The sequence below is a fragment of the Cucurbita pepo genome, chromosome 3, assembly GCF_057944985.1.
Source record: "Cucurbita pepo subsp. pepo isolate OVF chromosome 3, ASM5794498v1, whole genome shotgun sequence".
Taxonomy (NCBI): domain Eukaryota; kingdom Viridiplantae; phylum Streptophyta; class Magnoliopsida; order Cucurbitales; family Cucurbitaceae; genus Cucurbita; species Cucurbita pepo.
The window spans coordinates 10827611-10849555 of record NC_141800.1 but is presented as its reverse complement, the minus strand read 5'-3'; the positions used below and the strand labels follow the sequence as shown (position 1 = coordinate 10849555).

At 36.5% G+C, this 21945-nt stretch overlaps 2 non-coding genes across 2 annotated transcripts; both read left to right on the top strand.

Moving 5' to 3' along the window:
- Positions 1-904: 904 nt before the first annotated feature.
- Positions 905-1044, top strand: LOC147793222 (small nucleolar RNA Z247). Its single transcript, XR_015420510.1, has one exon. It is a non-coding gene; the product is annotated as a small nucleolar RNA Z247 (small nucleolar RNA).
- Positions 1045-8727: 7683 nt separating this feature from the next.
- Positions 8728-8867, top strand: LOC147793221 (small nucleolar RNA Z247). Its single transcript, XR_015420509.1, has one exon. It is a non-coding gene; the product is annotated as a small nucleolar RNA Z247 (small nucleolar RNA).
- Positions 8868-21945: the final 13078 nt, after the last annotated feature.

Sequence of the window (21945 nt, the reverse complement as noted above, 5' to 3'; positions counted from 1 at the left end):
TTATAAAAAAAATAATAAATAAATAAATAAATGAGAAGAAACAACCTTTCCCCACTTCTCTCTACTAACATTTCATCCCTTCCTACAGTTATCTCTCCTCAACCTATCCTTATGCCAAAAAGTAAAAGTAGTTGTTAAACCTAAAATAGATCATAACTGTATATACTAAAATAGTCTAAGATTTACTAGTTTATGATTTGAAGGGTTTGTTACCAAATCTATGATTTTATGGTTTGTTACCAAATCATAGATTTGGAATGTAATCTTCATTATACGCATCTATAAATACATGAGGTCGTGACCCATATAGGTCATCGTGCCATTCAATCTAACATGGTATCAGAGCCAAGGTTTATTTTTTAAACTCCTCGCCATGTCTTCTTCCTCCTCTCCATCCACCATCTCCAACACCGTCTCAACTACCATGGCGACTTTTGGCCTTAAACAATATCCAATCCCTCTACACCATGTTGTCACAATTCGTCTAACCAAAAACAACTTCATCATATGGCGTGCCCAGCTCCTCCCCTACCTACGGAGTACGAAGCTTATGGGCTACCTCGATGGCACCAATGTTGCACCTGCCAAGCTGATCCCTTCCTCAACTGCTGCTGGTGCTGAGCTGGTCTCTAATCCGGCCTATAATCAGTGGTATGATCAGGATCAACAAGTCCTTAGCGGCCTTCTCTCCTCCATGTCTGAGGAGATTCTTCATGATGTGGTTGCCGCTACTACGTCCAAGGAGGCGTGGGATACCCTGCAGCGGATGTTTTCATCGTCAACTCGTGCTCGCACTACTCAGATTCGTGTTGAGCTTGCCACGTCCAAGAAACGAGATCAATCTGCTGCAAATTATTTTTGCAAGACCAAAGGGCTAGCCACCGAGCTGGCCGCCGCCGGCTCTGCCTTGCAGGATGATGATGTGATCGCGTATCTTCTCGCTGGTCTTGGCCCTGACTATGATCCCTTCGTCACCTCAATGACTACCAAGAGTGAAGCCCTCACCCTTGATGATGTGTTTGCACATCTAATGACGTATGAAGCTCGCCAACTACAACACCAGGCTGAACTTCAGTTAAATCTTGGATCTTCTGCCAATTATGCTAGTCGTGGTGGTCAGCAGAAGAATCGTGGGCGTAGGGATCGCGGTCGTGGTCGTTCTCAAGGTTATGCACCCTCTCGTCCTGCTGGTGATCGTCGTGGCCCTTCTGCTCGTCCTTCCTGCCAGATCTGCGGCAAAGTGGGGCATACTGCTATCCGCTGCTGGCATAGGATGGATGAGTCCTATCAAGATGAACCTTCTTCTGCTCCTCCTACGGCACTGGCGGCTACTTCCTCTTACAAGATTGACCCAAATTGGTACAGCGACACAGGCGCTACGGACCATATCACCAGTGACCTGGATCGTCTCGCTGTGCGTGAACGTTATCATGGAGGTGAACAAGTTCAAGTCGGCAATGGAGCAGGTTTGCGTGTTTTGCATACTGGTCATTCTCTAATTAATACTGCTACTCGTCCTCTTGCGTTGCGTAATATTTTGCATGTGCCTGAAATTTCCAAACATCTTCTTTCTGTTCATAAATTTTCTCGTGATAATGACGTATTTTTTGAATTCCATCCTTGGCATTTTTCTATAAAGGATCGACAGTCGAGGAAAAGTCTCCTAAATGGGAGGTGTGAATCTGGTCTTTATCCTATTAAGCCATCCGATGTCGATAATCTCAAGCACGCCTTGGTGAGCAGATCTACTACTCACGCCCAATGGCATGCTCGTCTTGGACATCCTTCATCTCAAGTAATAAAATCCATTTTGCGTCTAAATAATATTTCGTGTGCTAGTGAGTCATCTTTGTCAGTTTGTAATGCGTGTCAGTTAGCAAAGAGTCATCGATTACCATATACTAGTTTTTCCCATAGGTCTTCGTCACCTTTGGAACTTATTTTTTCGGATGTTTGGGGCCCTGCACCTCCATCTGTTGGGGGTTTTAAATATTATATTAGTTTCATTGATGATTTCAGTAAATTTTCGTGGATCTATTTGATGCATGATCGTACAGAAGCTCCTCGTATATTTTTGCAATTCCAAGCTCATGTTGAGCGCCTCCTAGATACTAAAATCAAGTGGGTTCAATCTGATTGGGGTGGGGAATATCAGAAAATTCATAACACATTTTTTCGTTCCCTTGGAATTGGTCATCGTGTTTCGTGCCCTCACACACATCAACAAAATGGGTCTGCTGAACGCAAGCATCGTCATATTGTTGAAACTGGCCTAGCCCTTCTAGCTCATGCTCATGTACCTATTAAATTTTGGGACGACGCGTTTCTTACAGCCACATATCTCATCAATCGTCTTCCTACTCGTGTCATCGATAAAAAATGCCCCTTAGAGCTTCTTTTTCATACCCCACCAAATTACTCCTTATTAAAAATTTTTGGGTGTGCTTGTTGGCCTCATCTTCGTCCTTATAACAAACAAAAGCTCTCTTTTCGATCAAAGGAATGTGTCTTTCTAGGCTACAGTTCTTCACATAAAGGGTATAAGTGTCTTGACACCGATTCTGGTCGTGTCTATATGTCTAGAGATGTCATATTTATATAGTACATCGTCCAGATTGAGGGGGGGTGTTAAACCTAAAATAGATCATAACTGTATATACTAAAATAGTCTAAGATTTAGTAGTTTATGATTTGAAGGGTTTGTTACCAAATCTATGATTTTATGGTTTGTTACCAAATCATAGATTTGGAATGTAATCTTCATTATACGCATCTATAAATACATGAGGTCGTGACCCATATAGGTCATCGTGCCATTCAATCTAACAGTAGTTACTGAAAAAAACAAACAAACAAAAAAAATGTCAGATTTGAGAGAAAAGTAAAATGGCTTTCAACAAGCATATTGCAGATTTAGAGATTTTGGTCTGTTATTATAGTAAAATCCTATCTCAGATTTCCTTTCTTGTATAGATATGGTTATAAGAAATTAATTTAGGATCATATCTTCTTCCCTTTATTAAATATTTTACCCGATCATGTAATAATCAAATCTCATTTTGGTCTATAAATTGTAAGATTAGGCCAGCAATCTATTCAAATTGGCCATGCAATCTATTCAAATTGGCCAATAATACCTGTAATGTCTGTTTAGAGAATGTAAATCTATTTATACAGAAGTGAGGTGGGAAGATTGAGAAAAGATTTCGTGAATAGAACTTAAAAATAAAATTGAAAACATCAGACAACAAGAAACTCCATCAAATTTTGTCCATTGTCTAGTAACAAAAAATTCCCTACAAAAGTAATAATAGAAAATAAGATATTTAGTGAAAATAACATTATATATATGTACAACATTTCAAGACTTTTAACAATGGACCAAGGTAGATTAGAGATAATTTCATAGAGTTCAAACTTCAAACTGATGTCATGGGTTCACATAGGTTGACTTGGATTTCAAAGGACGGAATCGAACTTTCATTAAAGATATATTCGTGACAACGACTTATGCTAACCAGGTAAGTGGCCTTACTATCGTCATGGTTATTTTGATGTTGACACGTGCCCCATAGTTCTGCACGGGTCATATATACTGATATGTATGAATTATCTGTGAATCGTTATGCTTATATTATGTTTATGTTATGTTATAATATGTGAATTGTATGATAATAATTATGGTACGATGTATTCAATGATATTTTGAGATAGGATACAAGAATGATGCACAAAACAAAATCTAACGATAGGAGTAAGATACGTTCATGAAACGTTAAGGTTAGGTTACATACTGGAGTGCTATGGATATGGGAGATTGATGAAAGAATATGATTAGGATATGAGTAGAAAGGGATACGTTTGTGATAGATTGATAGAACGATAGCGTTAGAATACGTTCCTGTGATGATATGACTAAGGTACGTTCACGTAACGATATGACTATGATAGGTATAAGAACGTTAAGGCTATGATAAGTTAGGGAACGATATTACCACAAAGTGTTTACAATATGACATGTTTATGATACGATATATTGTGATGTGATATGTTATTTTTAAATTATTTTGTGTAATCATTAAGGTAATTGTTGTATGAATTGCACATTATGAAACGACATGTTAAAAGCATGGAGAGTTATGTTATGTTTTCTAAATTGTATGTACACAGCCTGTTATGAATGACATGATATCACGGTAAATGAAATGAAATGTAACCCCGTTAGGATTCTATCTCTTATATATATATATATATATATATATAGCCAAACTGAGGCTAAATTATATATATAGCCAAACTGAGGCTAAATTATATATATATATATATATATATATATATATATATATATATATATATATATATATATATATAGCCAAACTGAGGCTAAATTTTGGTTATTACAGCATATCTTGATAACATAGTGTAAAAGATACGGTCACCTAAACTTTCTTAATTCGGCACGTTCATTACTTTGAAAAACCTTGAAACAATCACAATATTATTTTATTCACAAAATTTGTAAATAAAAGAAAAATATCAAAGAAATCATATTTAAATTTTAAAGGGTTAAGTTAACTGAATCGAGAATAATCATCAATAAAAATAACATAGTAAAGAAAACCCGAATTGGTTTTGATGGGGGAAGGTCCCCAAAGATCACAATAAATAAGATCTAGCACGTTAGATGACCTACTTTCATTGTGGGAATAAAGCAATCAATGATTTTTCGCAAGCTGCCAAATACTACAAAATGCTCACTTTGCGGAAGCCTTCGCAAGCTGCTAAGTACTATAAAAGGCTTCAGCAAGGCCGAACGTACTGTTGGTTGCAGCGGTTAGCATAATGGCCCTCCGTTTGACATATTTCACAACGAGGTGGTGGAGGAATCATGGTGGCTTCAATGGGTGCGACTATGATTAATGGCTGTGAATGTCGTAGGAATGGAGTCAGAAAACTAAGGAGAGCACTGGAACAACTCAAAACTTTCAGCTTTTGAGACTAAATCTGTAAAATAGAGAAGAGAGGTGAGAACCATTTGAGCAGTAGAAAAAGTTGAAAAATTGGTGCCGAGTCCACAAAGAAACCAGTACACTGTATCAATGTCCTCGACTGGTCTGCAATGGCATGAAGTTGGTCACAAATTATTTTGAAGGTTTGAGCATACTCAGCAACATGTTTGGTGTCATGTTTCCTCAGGTGCAAGTCATCCTTGAGTCTCAGTTCACGAACTTTCATAGTTACCAACGCGAGCCAAACGTCATGTGTAGTGGAGAGACCAACGACGATAAGAATGGCTTCCTCGGTGAGAGAAGAGAGTAGGAGACAGAGAAGTGATTGTTCGACTGCTTTTCATGACAAATATTTTGTGTTAAGTGTTGAGGAGGTTTCTGGTTCAAAGCGAGGTGGTGGAACCATAGTTCCATCAACATAGCCCAACATGTCTTGGCTATCAGGAGAGGGATAAATTGACTATCATATGGATTAAAGTATTGAAAGGAAAAAGATGATAAGAGAATTCGGAAGCAATTGACAAGAAAGGATCAAGGTTGTTAAATCGAAGGGGCTCTGATACCATGAGAATATTTGCTAAAACCACCACACGTAGATGGTGATGAAAGTTCTCTATTTATAAACATTTTCAAACTAGAGAACTATGGTAAATTACAAATGATATGGAATGGACCATAGATGGATACAATATATTTGCCTATAATAAAAGGGAAAATATGATACCTACCGTAAGCCTTAATGGAACGCATATATCTAGATATTTGCCTAAAATAAATTGTCAAATATGATAATAGGGTAAACCATAATTTAAGGCTAAATATCCTTAACAACTTCTCCCACCTCTGAGTGAGTTTGGTCAATAATTTTTATTTTCACCACTGGTAGACGCCTGGTTCTGTCTTATCTCTTTTGGAGTTCATTGATACTAAGATCAAACAATCATTCAGCAATAGCATAGACCGTGGAAATGTTCTGAACTCTCTATTCGTAGAGCTTGGTTTTCGCCCAGGACTTCAGAACCTCAAAAAAACTGAAGATCTTGTCTGTCTCGGACATATCACAGATATCTAACATATGCTCAGAAAACTACTTAACGTAGTCTTGGATACTGCCCGTATGACTCATCTCTCTTAACTTCCTTCTTGCGATTATCTCGACATTCTCTAGGAAGAACTGAGAGCGGAGTTACTTCTTTCAAGCTATACCAATTGTCCACAGTACATCAACAATCTTGAATGTCCATGTACTTGGACCTCCACCACAACTTTGCATCGTCGGTTGATGCATTGTTGTCAACGTGACCTTCGCTTCTTCTGCCACGATATTTGTGGCTGGAAAGTAATGTCTGGGGTAAAAAATAAAGTTCTCTAGAGCCTTGGCATCTTGAACCCCACAGAATTTAGGCTCAGAGATTTTTATCTTATTAAACTATGCTACACCCTCCGTTGGGGTTTGGTTTCCCATCACTCTCATGTTGAGGTTTAATCTGGTGCTTAGATTCGCCACTTCAACCTTGACCACTCTAAGGGTTGTTCTCAATTCTTTAGAAAAATCTGAGACCATATGAATGATCCCTTGTTGGGCATTGTCTAAGGCTTCGACACGTTCTTCCATTTGGGCAACCAAGCCCGTCTGGTTATCCCTATGCTCGAAGCCACCAGCATTTTTGGCCTTGTCTTATAGGGCCTCGACCCTAGTCAGGACCCTAGTCAGTAATTCGCGGACAGGCATTGCCTCATGGTGGTCTGTCATCTCATCGATTCTTTCAGCTTTAGCGGCAATCTCATTCATTCAAGATTCCATCCAAAAGGGCTATTCCATCAGGAATTTCACTCATGTAGAGTAATTGTTTTTCGATTTCAGCTAATCAATTAACCTAGGACTTGTCAGTTGTTTTGTAACGGACATGTTTGTGTAATACTTTCTAGAGAGTTGACTTGGTTCTGATACCACTTGTCACAATCGCACTCTTGGAGTAGTGGAACAGCGATTGTGGGGCACTTGTTCTATTCTAGCGAACAAGTGAGTCGTAAAAAATTCAAGCACTGCAGACAACGTCGCCGTATGTTTGGGCCTCGAGTCACGTGTGAGGAAAATGTTCTAGAAAACATGAGCGAGAAAATACATTTGAAAACGATTTGAAAGAATTGAAGAAAACAGCGTTACATGACTATAAGCAAATAAAGGAACAGGTGACAACTAGTCATATCCCTATACTACATTTCGAGACATTTACCTATGGTGGGTGTAGACATGATTTTGATGAACAATCATACACCCTCATATTGACAGAACATGAAAATAGTAAAGACATATCTAAGATGAAAGCATGCAAAAGGGGTTTGGAATGGGCATGAGGCTATGGACAACACGTCCTAGACAAGCATGTCGGATATGGATTTATTGCACTATTTCTTGGTCTTGAAGCATGTCAAGTTGAATATGAGATTTTTATTTCGCAAAGAAAATATGTCAAAGATATTATGAGTACATATAGTATGCTTAATTGTAACCGTGCAGTCACATGAACGAATATTAATGAGAAATTACAACATGAGGATGGAGCAAAAATGGTAGATGTTAGAAGGTTCAAAAGCTTAGTTGGCGGATTAATTTACTTAATGCACACACGACCCGACATTGCATTTACTGTTGGTATTATTTCTAGGTTTATGGAACATCCTTCAAAGGTTCATTATGGAGCAAGGTCTTACCTTATGTTGTCGGAACTATGGTGTAATAGCCAAAAAAAAAAAAATAATAATAATAATAATAATAAATAAAGAAATAAACCAATAAACCAATAAAAATAATTATAAAAAAAATAATAAATAAATAAATAAATGAGAAGAAACAACCTTTCCCCACTTCTCTCTACTAACATTTCATCCCTTCCTACAGTTATCTCTCCTCAACCTATCCTTATGCCAAAAAGTAAAAGTAGTTGTTAAACCTAAAATAGATCATAACTGTATATACTAAAATAGTCTAAGATTTACTAGTTTATGATTTGAAGGGTTTGTTACCAAATCTATGATTTTATGGTTTGTTACCAAATCATAGATTTGGAATGTAATCTTCATTATACGCATCTATAAATACATGAGGTCGTGACCCATATAGGTCATCGTGCCATTCAATCTAACATGGTATCAGAGCCAAGGTTTATTTTTTAAACTCCTCGCCATGTCTTCTTCCTCCTCTCCATCCACCATCTCCAACACCGTCTCAACTACCATGGCGACTTTTGGCCTTAAACAATATCCAATCCCTCTACACCATGTTGTCACAATTCGTCTAACCAAAAACAACTTCATCATATGGCGTGCCCAGCTCCTCCCCTACCTACGGAGTACGAAGCTTATGGGCTACCTCGATGGCACCAATGTTGCACCTGCCAAGCTGATCCCTTCCTCAACTGCTGCTGGTGCTGAGCTGGTCTCTAATCCGGCCTATAATCAGTGGTATGATCAGGATCAACAAGTCCTTAGCGGCCTTCTCTCCTCCATGTCTGAGGAGATTCTTCATGATGTGGTTGCCGCTACTACGTCCAAGGAGGCGTGGGATACCCTGCAGCGGATGTTTTCATCGTCAACTCGTGCTCGCACTACTCAGATTCGTGTTGAGCTTGCCACGTCCAAGAAACGAGATCAATCTGCTGCAAATTATTTTTGCAAGACCAAAGGGCTAGCCACCGAGCTGGCCGCCGCCGGCTCTGCCTTGCAGGATGATGATGTGATCGCGTATCTTCTCGCTGGTCTTGGCCCTGACTATGATCCCTTCGTCACCTCAATGACTACCAAGAGTGAAGCCCTCACCCTTGATGATGTGTTTGCACATCTAATGACGTATGAAGCTCGCCAACTACAACACCAGGCTGAACTTCAGTTAAATCTTGGATCTTCTGCCAATTATGCTAGTCGTGGTGGTCAGCAGAAGAATCGTGGGCGTAGGGATCGCGGTCGTGGTCGTTCTCAAGGTTATGCACCCTCTCGTCCTGCTGGTGATCGTCGTGGCCCTTCTGCTCGTCCTTCCTGCCAGATCTGCGGCAAAGTGGGGCATACTGCTATCCGCTGCTGGCATAGGATGGATGAGTCCTATCAAGATGAACCTTCTTCTGCTCCTCCTACGGCACTGGCGGCTACTTCCTCTTACAAGATTGACCCAAATTGGTACAGCGACACAGGCGCTACGGACCATATCACCAGTGACCTGGATCGTCTCGCTGTGCGTGAACGTTATCATGGAGGTGAACAAGTTCAAGTCGGCAATGGAGCAGGTTTGCGTGTTTTGCATACTGGTCATTCTCTAATTAATACTGCTACTCGTCCTCTTGCGTTGCGTAATATTTTGCATGTGCCTGAAATTTCCAAACATCTTCTTTCTGTTCATAAATTTTCTCGTGATAATGACGTATTTTTTGAATTCCATCCTTGGCATTTTTCTATAAAGGATCGACAGTCGAGGAAAAGTCTCCTAAATGGGAGGTGTGAATCTGGTCTTTATCCTATTAAGCCATCCGATGTCGATAATCTCAAGCACGCCTTGGTGAGCAGATCTACTACTCACGCCCAATGGCATGCTCGTCTTGGACATCCTTCATCTCAAGTAATAAAATCCATTTTGCGTCTAAATAATATTTCGTGTGCTAGTGAGTCATCTTTGTCAGTTTGTAATGCGTGTCAGTTAGCAAAGAGTCATCGATTACCATATACTAGTTTTTCCCATAGGTCTTCGTCACCTTTGGAACTTATTTTTTCGGATGTTTGGGGCCCTGCACCTCCATCTGTTGGGGGTTTTAAATATTATATTAGTTTCATTGATGATTTCAGTAAATTTTCGTGGATCTATTTGATGCATGATCGTACAGAAGCTCCTCGTATATTTTTGCAATTCCAAGCTCATGTTGAGCGCCTCCTAGATACTAAAATCAAGTGGGTTCAATCTGATTGGGGTGGGGAATATCAGAAAATTCATAACACATTTTTTCGTTCCCTTGGAATTGGTCATCGTGTTTCGTGCCCTCACACACATCAACAAAATGGGTCTGCTGAACGCAAGCATCGTCATATTGTTGAAACTGGCCTAGCCCTTCTAGCTCATGCTCATGTACCTATTAAATTTTGGGACGACGCGTTTCTTACAGCCACATATCTCATCAATCGTCTTCCTACTCGTGTCATCGATAAAAAATGCCCCTTAGAGCTTCTTTTTCATACCCCACCAAATTACTCCTTATTAAAAATTTTTGGGTGTGCTTGTTGGCCTCATCTTCGTCCTTATAACAAACAAAAGCTCTCTTTTCGATCAAAGGAATGTGTCTTTCTAGGCTACAGTTCTTCACATAAAGGGTATAAGTGTCTTGACACCGATTCTGGTCGTGTCTATATGTCTAGAGATGTCATATTTATATAGTACATCGTCCAGATTGAGGGGGGGTGTTAAACCTAAAATAGATCATAACTGTATATACTAAAATAGTCTAAGATTTAGTAGTTTATGATTTGAAGGGTTTGTTACCAAATCTATGATTTTATGGTTTGTTACCAAATCATAGATTTGGAATGTAATCTTCATTATACGCATCTATAAATACATGAGGTCGTGACCCATATAGGTCATCGTGCCATTCAATCTAACAGTAGTTACTGAAAAAAACAAACAAACAAAAAAAATGTCAGATTTGAGAGAAAAGTAAAATGGCTTTCAACAAGCATATTGCAGATTTAGAGATTTTGGTCTGTTATTATAGTAAAATCCTATCTCAGATTTCCTTTCTTGTATAGATATGGTTATAAGAAATTAATTTAGGATCATATCTTCTTCCCTTTATTAAATATTTTACCCGATCATGTAATAATCAAATCTCATTTTGGTCTATAAATTGTAAGATTAGGCCAGCAATCTATTCAAATTGGCCATGCAATCTATTCAAATTGGCCAATAATACCTGTAATGTCTGTTTAGAGAATGTAAATCTATTTATACAGAAGTGAGGTGGGAAGATTGAGAAAAGATTTCGTGAATAGAACTTAAAAATAAAATTGAAAACATCAGACAACAAGAAACTCCATCAAATTTTGTCCATTGTCTAGTAACAAAAAATTCCCTACAAAAGTAATAATAGAAAATAAGATATTTAGTGAAAATAACATTATATATATGTACAACATTTCAAGACTTTTAACAATGGACCAAGGTAGATTAGAGATAATTTCATAGAGTTCAAACTTCAAACTGATGTCATGGGTTCACATAGGTTGACTTGGATTTCAAAGGACGGAATCGAACTTTCATTAAAGATATATTCGTGACAACGACTTATGCTAACCAGGTAAGTGGCCTTACTATCGTCATGGTTATTTTGATGTTGACACGTGCCCCATAGTTCTGCACGGGTCATATATACTGATATGTATGAATTATCTGTGAATCGTTATGCTTATATTATGTTTATGTTATGTTATAATATGTGAATTGTATGATAATAATTATGGTACGATGTATTCAATGATATTTTGAGATAGGATACAAGAATGATGCACAAAACAAAATCTAACGATAGGAGTAAGATACGTTCATGAAACGTTAAGGTTAGGTTACATACTGGAGTGCTATGGATATGGGAGATTGATGAAAGAATATGATTAGGATATGAGTAGAAAGGGATACGTTTGTGATAGATTGATAGAACGATAGCGTTAGAATACGTTCCTGTGATGATATGACTAAGGTACGTTCACGTAACGATATGACTATGATAGGTATAAGAACGTTAAGGCTATGATAAGTTAGGGAACGATATTACCACAAAGTGTTTACAATATGACATGTTTATGATACGATATATTGTGATGTGATATGTTATTTTTAAATTATTTTGTGTAATCATTAAGGTAATTGTTGTATGAATTGCACATTATGAAACGACATGTTAAAAGCATGGAGAGTTATGTTATGTTTTCTAAATTGTATGTACACAGCCTGTTATGAATGACATGATATCACGGTAAATGAAATGAAATGTAACCCCGTTAGGATTATGTATGATACGTAGACCGAAAAATGAGAAATGACATTGATAAGAATCAAATCTGTCACATTAGCCACTCAAGCACATCAACATTTGTTAAATAAAAAACTATTTTTAATTTCATAAATTATGTAAAAGTCAAATGGTCAATTTGACTTATTTTTTTGTGGAGATTAAAGGGGATCGGGAATAAATCCCGTCCACAAACGTCTTTTCTCGGGAGACTATAAATACCCACAATATGTTATGTAAAATTCAAATTCGTGGATGAATGTAATTCAGATCTCAAATTGAGACGGTTCCCTTAGAAATCCAAGCATCATATTTGTCATTTATAAGTTTCAAGCAATTCTTGTGGTGGAATTGCACCCGAGCTATTCAATAAAGCCTTGATCAAGTTCGATTGTGGAGTGACTCAATTTAGAACAAGGTTTCCAAATCTTGCTTCTAGATCTTCGAGCATAAGAGGTAATCTAATTCTAGCCTTATCTCTTGGTTGATCCAAATTTGGGGGTGTTAATTACTTTGATTCAAGGGTTCTTGCTTCAACAAAAGCTTTGATCGTTGGTCTGAGGATTAGGGTTGCCTTATCAATTTGGTATCAGAGCATAGGTTACATCTTTGTGGCCGACTCTAGAATTGATTTTATCTTTAATTTCCACTATTGTTTATCGTTTCTTTAAATCTGTCATTTATTTTCTTACTGTCATTTCCATCGTTCTTCTTTATCTTTGTATTTTGTTCTTATTGTCTCTTAAAGATCATATTTAGATCTTGAAAAAAAAAAATCTTTATCATATTGTTCTTAATAAGTCCTTATCATTAGACCATTTGCACGTTTATTTAAAGATAAAATCAATTTCAATTCTCATTTTTTCCTAAAGCATATAAATCTGGAATTGTTGTGTTCGATCAACCATTCTCTTTGGAATTCTTTTTTTCAGTGTGCAACTATATCTAAAAATATCTTTGTCTCTTATTTGTTTGTTCACTTCTTGTTTTATTTTGTTGTTACTTCATAATTAATTTATCTTGATTGCCTTGAATAGCTTGCTACCATTAGAATTGTTTTACCCATATATTAGCCTACCTTGATCATAATTTAGTCACTTTGCCAAACAGCCTACCTTTGTGTGCATAAACACGAGTGTCCTTGAGTGTAAAATCAGTGAGTTTAGTGTCTGACGTCTTAAACATATTTCACTACTGTTTGTACAATCATGAACCAAGACGAGGAAAATGGAGGGGAGATCAATGATTTAGTTGAAGAAGTCCAAAAGAATGAGGAGAAACTGGAAGATGAGATTCATTTGGCACTTATAACAAGAAGACTTGTTAAAACTCAAGTTACGGAGAATGATGTTGATGATCAAGAGACAACCTATTCCACACGCAGTGTTTCGTCAAGAGAACTGCTTGTAGTCTCGTCATTGATAGTGGAAGTTGCACCAATGTTGTAAGTACCATGTTGATCAAGAGGTACAAATTCCAACCCAAGATCATCCTAAACCTTACAAGCTCCAATGACTCAATGATAGTGGAACAATGAAGGTAGTTTCCCAAGCTTTAATATCTTTTACTTTGGGAAAATATAAAGATGAAGTTCTTTGTGATGTTTTACCAATGCATGCTGGAGACATATTACTTGGCCGACCATGGCAATTTGACAGAAGGGTTATGTATGATGGCTATTTGAATAGGTATTCTTTTGTAAAAGATGGTGCAAAAACCACTCTTGTACCTTTGAGTTCTGCAAATGTATTTGTTGATCAATTAAAGTTGGAGGAAAGAAAGAGTTTGAGGGAAAAGAGTTAAAAGAAAAACAAGAGTTGAGTGAAAAAATAGAGAAAAATCAAAGAGAAAAAAAAAAAAAAAAAAAAAGAAGAATGAAAAAAGAGATGAAATTGAAGAAAAAAAAGGAAGAGAGAGAGTTATTTGGCTACAGTTGGAGAGGTGAGAAGGTTTTCACAACAAATCGATCTTTGTACTTATGTACAATGGAGGATTTTTGATCGCTAACTATAACAACTTGGCTTTGCCTAGTGTTTTTCAATATCTTTTACAGGAATTTGAAGACATGTTTCAAGATAAAGAAATACCTCCCATTAGAGGTACTGAACATAAAATAGACTTCATTCCAAGGACTGTCATTCCTTATAAGCCAGCTTATCGAGTCAATCCAACCGAGACAAAAGAAATTCAAAGGCAAGTGGAGAAGCTCATGGAGATGGGCTATGTACGAGAAAGTTTGAGTCCATGATCTATACGAGACCTATTGGTGCCAAAGAAAGATGAAACTTGGCGCATATGCATGGATAATAGAGTCATCAACAAAAACACAATAAAGTATCGACATCCTATTCCTAGGTTAGACGATATGCTTGATTTATTGCACGATTCTTGTCTATTTATAAAAATTATTTTGAAATCTGGATATCATCAAATTAGAATGCATACAGGAGATGAATGGAAAACAAGTTTCAATATTAAGTTTGGATTGTATGAATGGCTTGTTATGCCTTTTAGGTTAACTAATGCTCCTAGTACACCTATGCGCTTAATATATAATGTTTTGAGAAAATATCTGAGAAAACATGTTGTTGTTTATACTGATGATATTATAATTTATTTGAAGATTTTGCTTGAGATTGTGGAGCATGTTAAATTAGTTTTGATTATACATAGAAGAGAAATTTAATTTTAATAAGGGTAGTTTTTGCATGGAAAAAGTTCACTCTATTGGCTTCATAGTTGGTAAAAGTAGAGTAGCATTACATAGAGACAAAGTTAAATTCATTATGGATTTGCCTAACACCAAAAAGTGCACGTAAAGTTCAAAGTTTTCATGAGTTAGCTAACCTCTGTAAGAGATTTATAATGATTTTAGAACCATAACTAAACTATTGAATGACTTAGTGAAAAAGAATGTTGTTTTTAAATGGGGAGAAATGCAAGAGAATGCATTCAATTTGCTTAGAAGAAATTAAGCAATGCATCATTATTTGTTTTGCCTAGCTTTTATAAAACTTTTGAAATTGGATGTGATTCATGTGGTTTGGTCATAAGTGCTGTTTTAATTCAAGATGGAAAGCAGTTAGTGTATTTTAGTGAAAAACTAAATGGGGCAACATTGAAATACTCTACCTATGATAAAAGAATTGTTTGTAGTTCATATATTGCATGTGCCGGAACACTACTTATGGCCTAGAGAATTTGTGTTCCACTTTCATCCTGAAAACTTGAAGTATGTGAAGGGTCAAAGCAAACTGAACCATAGACATGCAAAGTGGGTGGAATTTATTGAAACATTTTCGTATGCCATCAAGTATAAACAAGGTAAGGATAATATGGTAGCTCATGTGTTATCTAAAAGGTACGATCTCTTTACTTCCCTTACTACAAAAATTCTTGGACTTGAGTATATTACCGAATTATATAGAGATGGCCAAGATTTCAGAACTATTTATGCATCTTGTCTTGCAAAGAAAGCTATGGATGATTACTATTTGTTTCATAAATTTTTTATGCTTTGGATTCCTAAATGCTCTATAAAAAATTTACTTTTGAGAGAAGCACATGGTGGTGCCTTAATGAGACATCTCAGGATTAATAAAGTTTATAAGATGTTGCATAAACATTTCTTTTGGCCGAAGATGAAGCACGATGTCCATAAGTTTTGTAGCAAATGTTCTTAACGCAATGAAACTAAATGTACACTCATTTGAATGTACCTAACAAACCTTGGACTAATATATCTATGAAATTTGTTCTTGGTTGCATGCTGCTGATTTATTTTATGGATTTAATACAGTTTATGAAACAAAATTTAATATTTTTGTGAGTGAAGCAGGCAGATTTGATCAAAACTTTTCAAGAGGAGGTGAAGGAAAGAAGTGATGATTTTTCTGATTGGACTAATATATCTATGAAATTTGTTCTTGGTTGCATGCTGCTGATTTAATTTACGGATTTAATTCAGTTAATGAAACAAAATTTAATATTTTTGTGAGTGAAGCAAGCAGATTTGATCAAAAAATTTCAAAAGGAGGTGAAGGAAAGAAGGTGATGATTTTTCTGATTCGAGGACGAATTCAATGAGGGGGAAGATGATAAACATTTCAAAAGGAGGTGAAGAAAAGAAGGTGATGATTTTTCTGATTTGAGGACCAATCCTTTTGAAAAGGGGGAAGATGATAAGAATAACGGTGTTCCAAATGGAACTATTGCCAAGAAGATTCAAAAAAATATGTAGAGCTCAATTGATTTCAAACCTGTCGCATTAGCTACTCAAGCACATCAACATTTGTTAAAATGAACTATTTTTAATTTCATAAATTATGTAAAAGTCAAATGGTCAATTTGACTTATCCTTTTCTGGAGATTAAAGGGGATCAGGAATAAATTCCGTCCACAAACGTCTTTTGTCAGGAGACTATAAATACCCACAATATGTTATGTAAAATTCAGATCCGTGGATGAATGTAATTCAGATCTCAAATTGAGACGTTTCCCTTAGAAATTCGAGCATTATATTTGCCATTTCTAAGTTCATCAATTCTTGGGGTAGAATTGCACCCGAGCCATTCAATCAAGTTTGATTGTGGAGTGACTCAATTTAGAACAAGGTTTCCAAATCTTGCTTTTAGATCTTCGATCATTAGAAGTAATCTAATTCTAGCCTTATCTCTTGGTTGATCCAAATTTCGTATAAGGAGATGTTAATTACTTTGATTCAAGGGTTCTTGCTTCAACAAAAGCTTGGATCGTTGGGCTGAGGATTAGGGTTGTCTTATCAAACATGTTAAGCATGAAAGATGATAGCGGGGTTATATTCATTAATGATAAAAGTAGAAATATTGGGGACCTCATGCATTATGTGTGTTCCTGCATTGGGGGGATACCCCTATTCCATCACGAGGATACAGACGCATACATCCAATGGCAGGACAACGATCGTTATGTTTTGCATAGCGCTGTCGTGACGGTTACTGGTTCTAACAGGTTCCGGCCAAGGAGCATCCCAGTGTATGCTCGCCCTACAAGTAAGGTGGCCCATGTGTGAGTCCAACCCTACCTGAACTGGAAAGCGCAGCCCAAAACCATGTTATGATAATTTTAAAAGAATAAGTCCCACCATGATTACTTATGTAGGCATTTCTGACCTCAACCTTGGGGTTACTAAGTTTTCCTAAAATACTAAAGCTACGTGTTATTCTTATTTTTAGGTGAAGGTAAGGTACCCTTGCATGGATGACATCGACGCTGTGGAAGCCATGGAATCGAAGCTAGGGTAGATGAATTCATGTTGTTTTTATGGCCCTTCGGTTAGTTTAGGCACTTCAAGAGATTAGATAGTAAGTTGCTTTTTGGCACTCCAAGAAACGAGATTGTTACCAAGATAAATAGAATAGCCGAATGTAGAACGACGAGTATCGGTTCAACCAGCCCAGTCAGCATCTGAATAAGCCACTAGTGCACTAGGAACAATGGATGGATGAAAGGTAAGACCAAAGTGGAGTGTTCCCTTGACATAGCGAAAAAAATACGTTTGACAGCAGGAAAGTGATCTGCCGTAGAGGCATGCCAAAATTGACTGAAAAAATTGACAGCATGGGCCGTATCTGGACATGTAATGGTCAAGTACTATAGGGCGCCAACAAGAGATCGATAGAGAGTAGGATTAGAGAAAGGAGAACCATAAAAAGTTAGGTGTTGAGAAACAACATGAGGGTGTGAACTAATTTGCTATCGAGCAACTGAGCACGAGTAAGAATATCTCGAGCTATTTTAACTTAATAATAAAGAGAATATTAGGAGTGGATGAAGCTTCAAGACCAAGAAAGTAACTGGGAGAACCCAAATCCTTGATAGTAAACTCAAAATGAAACTTGCAAGTAAAGTTGTCAATAAGAGATAAGTTGTTGTCGGTAACAATAATGTCATCAACATAAAGAAGCAAATAGATAAGGTTAGATTGCTGATGAAAGACAAAAAGGGACGTGTTAGTGCGACTGCAAGAAAAACCAAGTGTTAGAAGAAGTGAGCTAAAGTATTGAAAGTAGGCGCGATTGCTTTAAGCCATAGACGGCTTTCTTTAATCGACAGACATGAGTGGAAATTCGAGGATCAAATCAACAGACATGAGTGGAAAATCGAGGATCAATATATTCAGGAGGTGGTTCCACATGAACAAGTTCAAGAAGAGTCCCATTGAGGAAAGAATTATTGACATCAAGTTGCCAAAGAGGCCATTTATTTGCGACTGCAATAGAAAGCACAACACGGACAGTGGTAACTTTGACAATCGGACTGAAAGTGTCAGTGTAGTCAAGACTAGGAACCTTGAAATGCTTGATGGATTCATCAAGTAAATATTTAATGAGAAACACTCATTTAAAGCCCACGATGTTGGTGTTGGCAAGGTGAGGAATCAAAGAACAAGTGTCATTTTGTTTTAAAGCTCGAATTTGTTCATCCATGGCAGCGACCCAAGCAGGATTCTTAATCGCAGATTCGAGTCCTTTTGGCTAAGTGGATGCAAGAAGAGCAGAAAGAAGTCCAGATGAGCCCAAAATACCAAGATTTGCAAACTTTGGCTCGAGTGATCATAGGATGAGAGCCCAAAGAAGAAGAGGAATCAGCAGTAGATTCAATAGAGGCCGAATCAGAAGTCGAGGGTAGCAAAGAGAAACCTGCAAGAGAAGTAACAACCTGCACAAACTCATCCACAAGGTCAGAACAAATATCACACGAGGATGAACTAGATCGAGTAATGTGCGGTGAAGAAGTGGTAAGGGAGATGAATCAATATGGTAAAGATGCAGTTCCAAGAAATTTAAAATATGAAAAGAATAAAAAGGTTGGGTCTAGGAGCTAGGGATACTATGAAAGTGAATTTCATCAAATTTAGCGTGGCGGGTGATGTATAGCTTAGTGTTGGTGGATTCAAGACAACAAAACCCTTTATGAGCGAGACTACAACCCAAAAAAATGCAAAATATGCAGTGGGAGAAAGCTTGTTAGGCATATAATCATGCAAGCAAGAATAATTGCAGTGAAGTAGGCCACCAGTTGATAATATAAGCTGCAGTGCTGAAGGCGTAACTCAAAAATGAGGAGAAAGTTGGGAGTGAAAGAGAAGGGCCAAACCAGTCTTAGTCACTTGACGATAATCGACACATTTGTTAGCGACATGTCGGAAGCATTGTCATACGTAGTTTTTGCCATCGTCTTATACCTTGCTTCGACGAAGATCTCTATTGATACATCTATGAGAACGCTTTGATAGAAAGTGACCTTATATGTTATCATGATTATTACTTAATAATATATAAATAAAAAATACAACTTATCAATATTAAGTCCAAGAGGTGAAGTTTTGTCGAATAAGATTTCTTTGTAAATTGTGGTGCATTTTAGGTTAGTATCACTGTTATGTTTTTTATTTATGTTTTAGGTTTTGTAAATTGTGGTGCATTTTAGGTTAGTATCACTGTTATGTTTTTTATTTATGTTTTTGGTATTTCAATAAACCTGATAATTTTTTACCTTAATTATGTTTTTTTTATTTCAATAAACATGAAAGGAATGAATCTTTGACCTTAAAATAAAGAACGAGTATTTTTGTTCATAGCTTGGGATTGACGAGATAATATACCAATGAAGAATGGATTACATAATTTGTTGGAGTTGGTAGGACTATAGTGCAAGAAAATGTCTTGGACTCCAACAGTCCAAATGCAGTTATGATACACACATTGATTGCTAAGCCAACTTCATTGCTCTCGCCAGAAAACATTGCCCGTAGATTGGTCATGTTTGCTGCTAAAATTGCACAAAAACAATATTGTTTGCAAAAGATTTTCTTTAAAGCTCCAATTCTAATTGCCTCCAACATTGATGATGTGCTCGCCCAGATTGTTATCTTTCAACTTGTAGTGAACCACAAAAGTTGAATCTGCCATCGTAATCAAAAAGGTCACTTTACAATTAGAGGTTGCATCTTGGATTATGACAGTATGACTTGCGCCTTGGATGCTGCTAAACACGACTTAATCATATTGTTTGGTTTCAAAGCAATCAAAATGATTAAACATAATGATATGAACCAAGAGACATCAATCATACAATATACTTCAATGAAGATGTGAAGAAAAGGTTGTCAAATTATCAAAAAGATGTTTCAATTCATGCTACATTGAAGAAGAATGAAGTTTGATTGTTGTAAATTTTGGGTGGGTTACAATTTAGAGTAATTTAGAGTTATTGTATTTTTCGGATCAACAAGGTAATCCGAATCTTATTCCCCTTGTAGTTGATTCCTTATCTTATCATTTGGTATTAGAGCTTCAGGCTCAAGATCGGATATATGTTTCCTTTGCAATTTTCAATTTGTTTTTTATCTTTTTAGTTTTTAATCGATCCAAAATAAAAATAAAAAATCCAATCTGGGCTCTACTAAAAAATTTGAGAGGTGAGAATGAGAGCTTCATTTGTGTAAATGAGTGCAATAGAGTGGCCTAAAATTCCTTGAGCATATACTCTTGAGAGAGTGTTGTGGGGTCCGTCGTATTTCCATAACTTATTTTTTGCAGCAAAGTTACACAAATAGATTTGAGGACGAATCCTCTTGAAGAAGTGGAGAATGATATGAACCAAGAGATATCAATCATACAATATACTTCAATGAAGATGTGAAGAAAAGGTTGTCAAAATTATCAAAAAGATGTTTCAATTCATGCTACATTGAAGAAGAATGAAGTTTGATTGTTGTAAATTTTGGGTGGGTTACAATTTAGAGTAATTTAGAGTTATTGTATTTTAAGACTTTTTATTTAATTTCAGTTACATTTACATAATGGCTAATTATGGCCATAAAGTAGGAATGTTACAACTCTTGGAATACCTTTAGTAGTTTCATTTTTTAGGCTATATAAAGCTATGTATGTTGTATTTGTAAGCAGACTTGGAAAATATAGTACAAGGAGCATTTGTGCTTTTCTTTAGCCAATGGCTAAGTTTCTATGCAACTCTATGTAGTTTAGGTTGCATGTAGAATCATTCAAGCTCGACATGATCAATCTTGCTTGTGGAGTGATTTGAATCTCAATCAAGTGTTCTTGTCTTGAGATATTTGATCAACAAGAATCATTGAAGCTAGACATGATCGATTTTGCTTCTGAGTGATTCGAATCTCAAACAAAGTGTTCTTGGCTTGAGATATTCGATCAACAAGGTAATCCGAATCATACTCTCCTTGTAGTGATTCCTTATCTTATCACATAATATGCTAAGAGACTTCATTTTTTTTCTTTGGAGATTTCTCACTTTTTTTTACACAACTTGTTCCGATTTTGCCTCTTGTGTGTCTATATTATATATATAGTCAAATTGAATACCATACAATTACTTGTATGCACCTATTGCAAAGTTGTGAAAATTTATTTTATTTAAAGGCCTTTATGGCTGCAAATCATCTTATTATTGATGGAAATTTCAAAATTGTCAACAACTCATTTAATAAATTGTTAAAGCCCTAGGTGAGAGCAGATCTTCCATTTATTGACCATAATTTCAAAATTATAAATCAGTTTTTATTTACTATGAATAGAATAATATGAACACACTTATCAAAGGTAACGTCATTCTAACTTTCTTGCATGGTTTATTTAAATGCATATGCTATTTAGATGAAATTTTATTTTATCTCTCTAGGAGTGGAAATTTTGAATGACAAATTTTTCAAACCAAGAATTTCATAAACTTGGAAATGAAGAATAATCTCCTAGAATACTTACAAATGATGAGGTCCCAACAAAAATTAACCATCGTATGCTTGACATGGATTTGTTCATGTCTATTGGCGCTAGGTTGGAGTCCTTGACATTGCCAGAAAGCTTTGA